Here is an 11,392-nt window from a genome sequence, read left to right as displayed (position 1 = left end):
TGTAGATATATTTAAATCACATATATTAGTTATTTTCTTATCATAATTTTTTTTTGAGTCTACAATTAGTCGATAATTTTTTTATTCTTTATTATTAATGTCATCGTATATGTAATCTTCATAAATTATAGTAATTTCTTTATAATAATTTTTTTATTTATATATACTTATATATTAATTTTGTTAAATAATTTTAAATATTTTCTTATTTATATATATATATATTAATTGTACATAAAAATATTTAAGTCACATATATTAATTTTTTTTGTTATGATTATTTCCTTATATATATAATTTTTTTTATTCTACAATCGTGCAATAATTTTTTATTTTTTTATCCATGCATATTTCTCAATCCCTTTTCATACGCATGATGATTAACTATTTTTATTTTAATGGTGATGTTTTAATTTTTCTTTTCTTTCTCGTATTTTTATACATTGGCAAGAAAAGCAAAATCACGTATTGTGACTCTTTTAATTTTCTTTTTCCACGCTTTAATCTTAATTAATCAATCTTGTGTCCACACAATATAATTAAATTTTTAATCACTTTATTATTTTGATGAATTACATATCTCTTAATAATTGCATTACTAATCTGAAATACAAAAAATAAAAAAAGGTGATACATATATCCAAGAAAAAAATAAACTTAAAAATCGAAAAAAAAGAAAGAAATTTCATATTAAAAAAATTAAAAAATAACATATCCAAAAAGAATAGTCATAATATATAAATTGAGGCAACAATTTAAATTTCTCTAAAACTAATTTAATCAAATACTAATATTAGAACTAAATTATTTAAATAATATTTAATCTATTCTAGTCCTTAGATACGTATAGATTAGAGTCATTCTAGTAACGACAACCAACCAAAATAACATCATAAGATACAATATTTAGAATCCGTACAAATTTAGACCATCTTCTTGTTAAAATTGTCAAACCAAATTGACCTTTATTTTCCTCAATGACATTACATTGATGCACCAGAAGGCCGGTAGTTTCTGAAAAAATCACAGTATGTTATAAAATTATTTTAATACAAAAGTTTAAGAGAAGAAAATTTAAATATAGTACCAATCTTTGAATTTGCATCTTCAAATTTGAATGAATTTTCCAAAATTGAGAAAATTCAATCTTATTAGATGCTCCACTTTGAATATTTTCGGACAAACGCAGAAAGCGTGAAGGGAATGAGACTTGAACTTGACCTACAAAACTCCTTGGAAACAATTACTCAATCAAAGAAGAATAACAAATTAAAAAAAAGAAATGCTTTGCCTGTTAGATTTAGACTCACAAATCGCAAAAGAAACACTATATATAACCTAGGTTTGTAGTACAAAAATAATTATAGAAATTAATTATTGATATCAATATCAACTTACCACTATTAACGTTAGTATCATATTTATGACAATTAGTAGTAAAAAAATAACTATAGAAATTAATTATTGATATCAATATCAATTTATCAACAAGCCAAACAAATCACTCATGTCACTTGATTACACAAGATAAAAATATGTATAAAATAACTCAGAATTTTTATTCACCAAAAAGTGATCAAATTATCTTACAAAAATAGTTAAATAGATTCCTAACAGATTAGCCTAAAAGTGGACTAAATCTTTCTAGAATAAAACAATAAAATCTGAAATTAAATAAAAAATATAATTCTAAAATTAACTCTAACTAATTTAAATCAAATATGATCTTATTTAGTTAGATCAAATTTGATTTAAATATCAAACACCTAAAGATATAATAATTAATTTAAATATATTTAATATTAGTATATTTAGATTAGATTTGATTTAAATTTTAAACACAAAAATACTATTATACAAATCAAAATTAATTAAAATCTTTTGATAAATTCTAAAAACAAATTAAATTTAATTATGATTAACAATATTCGAATTTTTCTCCTAATAAACTTGAAATGAATTTTAGACTTCTTGTTGTCCTTACTTAATCTAATGAGCTTTATGATTACTGCTATTTTATTACTACTGTTTTTAAGATGAACTGTTAGTCTTCTTAACGTCCAAGATTGACATAGTGTAATTCTTTTAGTATTTAAATCCTTAAATTATGATAAGATTATCATTCTACATTTTGTCTCTAAAATAAAGAAAATACTCTGCTAAACACATATCAATTGGTGAATTGTGAATGACAGAAGAAATTGTATCTTTTATAAATTGATCCAAGTATCTATGTCTGATTGTGTCCTTTGTGGTGTTAATATAGAAACTGTATCATTTATTCTTTGGTTGTGAGTCTTGAAATATTCGGGGTGAGGTTTTAGAAGCATAAAATTTGAAATGGTGTTAGTTGCCGAATACTAAAACAAGTTTTGAATTATGGATTACTCGCAGTATTCCGAAAGTGGTATATGGCCAACAAAGAGGAAATGAAAAATTAGATTTGCATCTATAAAAAAGTTTGTCAAAGCAAGAGGATGCAAAGGAAGCTTGCCAATAAAACTCCTAATAAGTAGGCACTACCAAGTTGTAGGATTTTGATTATACAAGATTCTACAACTATAACACATGCTGCTGTATATCTTATTCACATTAGATCATTCCTGTGATGCATGCTACTGGGAGTCTTTTATATGAGTTTTGTGTGTTTTATTGTTTGGGTTATGCTCAAACTATGGTATATCCAGGAATACTATTGTTTTTATTTACGTATGTCTTGTAGTTTATCTTGTCTTGATGTTGGTTTGTATTTGCTGTAACTTAGAACTCATATCCCACATTTTGAGATCTTGGTGAGCTATTTTAATTATTAAAAAAATATTAAAAGTTTGTTGATGGTAGCTTAGAAAAACCTGATAGATCTTATAGAATGCATAAAATCTGATATTAGTGCAATGCTTACATGGTAGCTCGGATTAATCCTTCCCTATATCCTAGAATTTCTGGATCTTTGATTTGGATAAATGTAGCTAGTGGTTTGTGGAGTGATCTAACACTTCAATAATAGTTATCAGGAAGATAGGTTTAAAGTGGTTAAGTTGCAAGAGCTATTATATACTGTATATGTAAGAAAATGCGATGTAAATGTTAGTGATTTTTTGGAGAATGACTACAATCACAAGCAAGTGATTGAACGAGTGGGGCCCCCGAAAGCACATGCAGTCAATAAAATGAAGCTATCTAGGGCCTTAGTTCTATTAAAGATTAAGGCAGGGGAATAAACTCTGATCCTTGAGGTAAGATATAGAGTGTGCAGCGACTTCCTTTTCTCTTTTAGCTGTCGATTGCATGCTGTTTGTCCAATTTCTTTTCAACAATCTAAAGTTAATTTGTGAGGAGATCGATAAATTTAGAGCTATTTCAGTGTGTGAACATGCAAGAAACTATTATTGTGGGAGAACGATCCAAAATTTAAAATTTCTGGTTATTTGATTTGAATTGTGATAATTTATTTAAATTTTGATAGGATTATTTGTCGATTTAGGACTATATCTATAACTAAGCTTGAGTTTTAACTTGTGAATTTTTAAACCTACACCTAGCCCTCATCATTCATCGTTCATCGCTGAATCACTGTCTCTGTTCGTCACAAAATCGTTGCCTCTGTTTGTCGCCACCTTTGTTCATCATTACCTCACTAGCCTCTCATTCTCTGTTTTATGTTCTCATCCTTCGTTCTTTAGTCACAGCTATGTTCTTTTGTTAAATGTGAACCACTGCCTTTGTTTTGTAATCACAACTCCATATTTTCTTTTGTTCTTTTGTTAAATTCTTGTCTAGATATAATTGGTATTCTCTTTAGTTTTGTATCACCTAGTTATGTTCATTCATTTTTTAAGTTTCTATTAAGTTATTAATTTCTATTAATTTTGTTAATTTTTGTTGATTTTTTTTTTTTTTTTTTTTTTTACAGATATATCCGATATTTGATTCGATCCACAAATTCGTCGATGGGATCGGATCCAAGCTTACAAAATATAGGTATTGGATCTAATCTAATTATTTTACTACGGATCAAATTCAGATTTTGATCATATCGAATTGAATCCGATCTATGTACATCCATACATCAATTATTGGGGTCTTTAATATGCCACTCTATCACATCCTCAAATTGGTTTTGTGGTAAATAAGGTCAACCAATTCATGCATAATCTGCTCCAACGTCATTGGAAAGCAGTCAAATGAATACTTTGATTCTTGGCAGGTATGGTTAATCATTGTATCACATTCACCATAGGTGTTTATTTTGACTCCTTGTATCTGCAGATGTTTATTGGGCGAGTGATCATGATGGTAGAATGTCAACAAACAAGTTCTGCATGTATCTTTGAAGCAACCTCATATTTTACTGCAATAGGAAAAAGCAAGTCGTGAGCAGATCTTTCACAGAGGTAGAATACAAATGTCTAGCATACGCAACCACTAAACTTGTATAATTTTAGAAACACTTTGCAGAACTCAGAATTACTTGTCTATTAGCTCTTCCCATTTTTTATGATAATTTAAGAGTTGTTCTTGCTGAAAATTTGGTTCTTCACACCAACCAAGGGCAAGCATTTTGAAAGTTGACTTGTTTTTTGAAGATTGTAGGAATAAGAAGAGTATAGAGAAAGTTCCAGAAGGATCAAGTTCTCAAGGACGCGTTGCAAGTACCATTGATGATAGAGAAATCTTGTATGATGAAGCAACAATTCAGTTTAAAGATGGCAAACAGCTTACTGATGTTCGAATAGTGGATTTAAGAGCAACCTGACACATGAATTTGCATTTGATTGGTTTTGTACTTTTAAACTTGTTTTGGAAGGATTTGTATTAATGGGAAACGATAATGTCTTATGAACCCTTTTTTTATGGTTCTATTTGTTCGCTTCAAGAGGTAAGACACATAAAAGGATTGAAGAAGAATTTGTTGTCGATTGGGCAACTGGATGAACTTTGTTGCAAGACACATATTGAAGGTAGGATCTTGAAAGTTGTTAAGGGTGCTCTTGTGGTAACAAGATCAGAAAAGATTACAGCGAATCTATAGATTCTTACAAGAGATACTTTGCAAGAGGTAGAATCATTAGTTGCTTCAATAAGCCAAGAAGAAATGTCGATGACATGGCATCGCAAACTGAACCACATGTCAAAATGGGACTTGAAGATTTACCATTTTGTGAGCATCGTGTGACAAACAAGAAACATAGATTAACATTTGGTAAATCGACTGCTCGGAGAAAGTATATATTGGAATTGATTCATTATTCTATATGGGAGCCACCAAAGATGTCCCTAGAAGGAGAAAAATATATTGTATCATTTATTGATGATTACTCTAGGTGGCTTTGGGTATATCCAATCAAGAAGAAATCATAGGTGCTTGTTATATTCAAGAAATTTAAAAGCGAAGTTAAAATTTGAATTTAGAGTAATTAGATGTAAAGACTGCTTTTCTTTTTGGAGAACTTGGAGCATATATATATATATATATGCTCCAACCAGAAGGCTTTGAAAAAAAAAGACTTGATTTTCAGGTTAACTAAATCTCTGTATGGTCTAAAGAAAGCACTAAGGTGTTGGTAGAAGAGATTTAATTCCTTTATTATTAGCCTTGGATACAACCGCCTTAATTAAGATCATTGTACCTGGTGCATGAATTTCCACGCTTCGTACAACTGAACCAGCAAGTGCACTGGGTCGTCCAAGTAATACCTGAGCGAGTCAGGGTCGATCCCTCGAGGATTGTGGTTTGAAGCAAGCTATGGTATCTTGTAGGTGTTAGCCAGGCAGATCAGAAGGTTGTTTGAAGTTGTAAGAGTAATTTATACCTTAAAACCATCAATAGGAATATGAGAAAAGGGTAGAAGGTGTTGTTGGATACGGAATTGTATTAGGACTTTTGGAATCCGCAATAGGGATCTGTTGAAGGCTTGGAGTTGCTTGGTCTTTCTGAATTAAATCTGGTAGTACTGTTTCTTTTGCTTGTGAGTGATTTCTTTAATGGCAGGCTGTATGTGATTGACATTAGTTTGAGTAGCTGCCAATACTTCTCCAGATCTAAACCCCAGGTTTAGTGCGGATCCATTTTGATTGAGGGTGAAGCTCGTACTGGTTCTAGCCTCTACCACAGAGACCTTAATCTCCCCGGAAATCGACTGAACTGATGTCTCGAGAAGTCCCCAACGAAGTCGCGAATTAGCCGTCTGAGAGATGTATATTCAAGCTAGCGGTTCATCATTGTCCGATGAAAGACGCACTCTGAACCCATGTAGAATGTGATAACCTTATGCCAGTTCAACACATTCATATTGATGAAGAACGAATATACATCTTTGAATTAATCAAACACGGATCGAAGAGAAACAGTAGTACTTTTATTAATTTATAGGACCCAGCAGGGCTCCTCCCCTCAACCTAGGAGGTTTAGAAACTCATACTAAAAGTAAAAATACAATGGAATAAACGAAAATAATGCTGAATGGTGGTAAAAGTGTACGAATAACATGAATCTAATCCCTTAAATACTAAACAAATGACTAGTAAGGGTAAAATAGTCTTTTTAGTGCTAAAATCTACTTCTGGGACCCACTTGGTGAGTGTTTGGACTGAACTTTGATGAGATCCACGTGCTATGAGGCTCCTTGGGCGTGGAACATCAGTTAGGGGGTCCTCTTTGGGCCTTTGGACATTGGGCTCTACTCTTTGGGCGCTGGACGCTTGGAAGGGGGGTAGGAAGCTAGCGTTGGACGCCAGTTTTATGCCTTCTAATCCGAAGCAAAGTATGGACTATTATATATTGCTAGAAAGCTCTGGAAGTCAGATTTCCATAGCCGTTGAAAGCACTCCACATGGACTTCTGTAGCTCTAGAAAAGCTCTTTTGAACGTAAGCAGGTCAGATTTGGATAACATCTGCAGTGCTTTCTCTGTCTCTGAATCAGACTTCTGCTCCAACTCCTCAATTTCTACCAGAAAATACCTGAAATTTCCTAAAAATACAAAAACTCATAGTAGAATCCAAAAATGTGAATTTAACACTAAAACCTATAAAAACTCAATAAAAACTAAAAAAAACTACTAAAAACTATATGAAAATGACGTCAAAAAGCGTATAAAAAATCCGCTCATCACAACACCAAACTTAAACCGTTGCTTGTCCCCAAGCAACTAAAAACATAGTATGATAAAAAAAGAAAATTAAGACACTATAAATTTCTAAGTTTCAAATGAAGCTTAGTTATAATCAAATGAGCGGGACTTAGTAGCTTTTTGTTTCTGAATGATTTTGGCATCTCACTATCCATTGAAACTTAGAGATGTTGGCATCCTTAGGAACTTAGAATCCAGATGATATTATTGACTCTCTTAGTTAAACTTATTTTGATTCTTGAACACAGCTTTTAGAGTCTTGGCCGTGACCCTAAGCACCTTGTCTTCCAGTATTACCACCGGATACAATAATGCCACAGACACTTTAACTGGGTGAACCTTTTAAGATTGTGACTCAGCTTTGCTAGAGTCCCCAGATAGAGGTGTCTAGAGTTCTTAAGCACACTCTTTTTGCTTTCAACCATGACTTTAACTGCTCAGTTTCAAGCTTTTCACTCGACACCTTCATGTCACAAGCACATGGTTAGGGACAGCTTGGTTTAGCCACTGATGAATCCATAATTGATGATGATTTTTGGTTGAAATTGAATGAATTTCATCATATAAACTTGCACTTATTCCCTTAAATAGCATGCTTTTGAACTTTCCTCCTAATTTGTGCTTGATTATGAAAACATGCTCTTTTGTGCCTGCTTTGATTAATTTTATCCCATTTGCCTTCTATTCGATGCCTTGATGATGTTTATGAGTGATTTCAGATGTATAAGGTAGGAATGGCTTGGAGAGAATGGAAGAGGAGCATGCAAAGTGGAGGAAGCATGAAGAATCAAAGGAGAAGAGCACAGTGATGTGTACGTACGCACAGACCTGCGTGCATATGCACAACCATCAAAGTAGAGCCACGCGTGCGCGTGAGCTGCATCGTGCGCGTCGCGCATCCATTCAAGCATCGCCTAGTGTGCGTGCGCACAACCTCTTGTGCGTACGCACAGGAAGATATTTTGGCAGAGTGTGCGTGCGCACACGTCTGTGAGTACGCACAGGTGTCCGCACATGCCTTCATTAAAACTGCACGTGCTGCGTGATTTTGGAGCTCTTTTGGCCCATTTCTAAAGGCTTGGAGGCTTATTTTGGGTGCTATATGAAGGAGAAATGAAGCCATATGAGGCATGAGGACTTAGACATAATTTTCCATAGTTTTACATAGTAGGAGTATGAGTAGTGTAGATTAGGAAATTCTCTCTTAGGTTTAGTTAGGGTTTGTAGCATTTTATACTTAAATTTTTGATTTGGGATTATAGCAATTTCATTGTAAGTATTTCTTTAATTTATCTTTTATTTACACTACTTGTTCTACACTTTCATCTATTTTCTTTTCTCTTGTCAATATATACATAGTTTTACAATTTATTTCTAGTTGTTGAATTTGATGTTTGATGCTTATTTTATGTTTGTTGAGTTGCCTTGGTTGCTTGTTATCATTTGTGGTTCATAGCTTTCATTATTTTCCCAATTTTGCCATATTTTATGATTATGCCTATTAGGTGTTTGATGAAATGCCAATTTTAATTATGGGATAGATTTCCACACCTTGGCTTGGAAAAATGAGTGTATGAATTACTAGAGACATAATGTCCAACATTTAGTGATAATTCTTAGGTTGTTAGTTGTTATTGTTTCCACTAACGCTAGCTTTTTACCAATTAATTTGGTAAGTTGGTTAGGATTTGTGGATTAATGAGAATTATGCTCACTTGACCTATCCTTCGATGTTAAGGGTTGACTTAGTGAGATTAATTCATCATAATTATCATAGTTGTGGTTATGGCAAGGAAGGGATTCCATAACTCATCCCAAGTCAAGGTTTCATTTATGTTTTGAACCACTTTTCACTCACTTTAAAGCTTTACTTGTTCATATTACATACATAATTCTTTTATTCCCTTATTAGTTTACTAATTGCAATTTTAAATCGTTCTTTTATCTCTTTATTTGTCTAATTCAATCATCGAAAACACCCTTGCTTCCCACAACCAAAATTTTATGCACTTGTTGTCACTAGTTCCTAGGGAGAACGACCCAAGAGTATAAATACTCTCGATTATAATTGTGTTTTGATTGTGACATACTCTTTGGATTAAACATTTGATTACGAGAATTCATTGTTGGTTTGGACTATACTACTAACGAATTGATTCTTGTTTCAATTGATTCTAAATCGGCAAATAAATTCTCTTATCAGCCACTTAAGCCAGGATTTTATTCCTTTGGGCCCTCCTATCCATTAATGCTCAAAGCCTTAGGTCCTTTTACCCTTGCCTTTTAGTTTAAAGGGTTACTGGCTTTTTCAATCTGCCCTCATTTTCCTGCATTTTTGGGCAGTAATGGATTTTTCTGCTTTTTTTTTTTCCGCATGCATAATAATTTTTTTTTCTTTTGCAACATGCTTTTTCTTTTACTTTTTGCTACTTTTTCTTGCTTCAAGAATCAATTTTTTAGATTTTTCAGATTATCAATAATATTTTTCTTTTTTCCTTATTCTTTCAAGAGCCAACATTCATAAATTTCAACCTCAAATATGTACTGTTTATTTCATACATTCAGAAAATAAAAGCAAATGACAACACATTAAACTAATTAAACTAATTTTATTTTAAACTTGAAATTCATGCATCTCTCAGTTCTTTTTAAAAAAAATGTTTAAGAAAGGTGAGAGATATATGGAACATTTTACAACTTAGGGACATCAAATGCAAATGATCATGCAACTCGAACAAAAGAACAAATAAACAGACAGACAGAAAATAGAAAAATAACAGAAAAGGAGTAAAAGAAAATGAATCTACCTGAATGATGGTGGCCAGTGCTCCTCATTGACGATCCCATGTAGTGCTTGATCTCTTCTATGTCATCCCTTTGTCTTTGTTGAAGCAGCTGCACAGGTTCATGTGCATGTTCTCTAGTTTGCTCCATCCTCTTCTTCTATACTTAAGAGTGATAGAAGTCACAAAGTAGAGCTTTTGCAACACCAAACTTAAGAGTTTTGCTTGTCCTCGAGAAAATATGACCAATAGGGAAGAATATGGTGGGGTAGATGGAGCTTCTGTGGGACCTCTTGGTCCTGAGAGGCTAGGAAATCCAGATTCCCTATTTCTCTGCACTGGCGTTTGAACGCCCAGGGGATGCACCTTGGCTGGCGTTCAACTTTAACACTCTTTCCGGAGTGTTCTATTTTCACTACTGTGAATTTCGTCTCTTGACTAGTGCATATGATCATGACTCTAACAACTGAAAGAAAAACAAAATGAAAGAAAATAAACAAGGTTGAGTAAAGTTGGGTTGCCTCTTGACAAATGCTTCTTTAATGTCATTAGCTTGACGGACAACTCCTTTCAAGGAGGAAGATAGTCATAGAGTAATAAATCCTCACTCTTTACTGGGAGCTTCCTTCCTGTGCTCTCATGGAATAGCGTAATATGCTCAAGAGACAGGATTTTGTTCACTGCCTGAGGCAGGATTGGGCTTACAGCAGTATGCTGGTGTCGCTTTTTGTCACTTTCCTCTTCCATGGTGAATACCATGATAAGATAAGTGAATATCACCATCTTCCATGGTGAAAATCCCTCAGTAGGGATATTCTTGTTTTTTCAGCCCCTATGTATCTTTCTTTTGGGGCCTTCCTCCTTTGTGGATAGTGTACATCTAACATCAAACTTACGTTTGGTCTTAGGAGGGATTAAGTTAGTTCCATCCAAGGGAGGAAGCTTGGATGCATAATCCTTTATGCAAGTGCCTCCCTTGTCATGGGGTAATGGAGGGTCAAGGACCTTGAATACCATCCAGTTCTTATTCAAGGTAATCCTTGTTCCCTTTTGGATTCCCAGCTTCTCCATTACTATACTTGACCCTAGGTCACATAGAGCCTTCTTAAAGGTCATTGTGCCTATGGTGCAAGGAATCAGAAAGCGTCCAGGGTCTGGAAGCTTCTGAGGTAGCTCTTGCTGAACCAAAGCATTAAGGTCTCTGGAAAGCAATGAAGGTTCTTCCTCCAAACGCTTTGTACCAAACAGTTTAGCATTCAACTTCATGAGAGCTCCTAGGTGCCGAGCAACTTGCTCTTTCTTAGTGTCTTCATCCTCACTTGAGGATGAGTAGTCATCAAAACTCAGACACTGCAGAAGTACATTCAAAGGAACCTCAATGGTCTTTATGGTTTCCTTTGGTTCTGAGATAGAGGGTTCTTGAGTGGGCTTTAAGCTGTCAAGGGGTGTGCTCTCATTGGCATTCAATGCCAGCTCT

Source organism: Arachis ipaensis, chromosome B3 (assembly GCF_059453495.1).
Source record: "Arachis ipaensis isolate K30076 ecotype BB chromosome B3, ASM5945349v1, whole genome shotgun sequence".
NCBI lineage: Eukaryota > Viridiplantae > Streptophyta > Magnoliopsida > Fabales > Fabaceae > Arachis > Arachis ipaensis.
Note: the sequence above shows the minus strand (reverse complement) of the source record.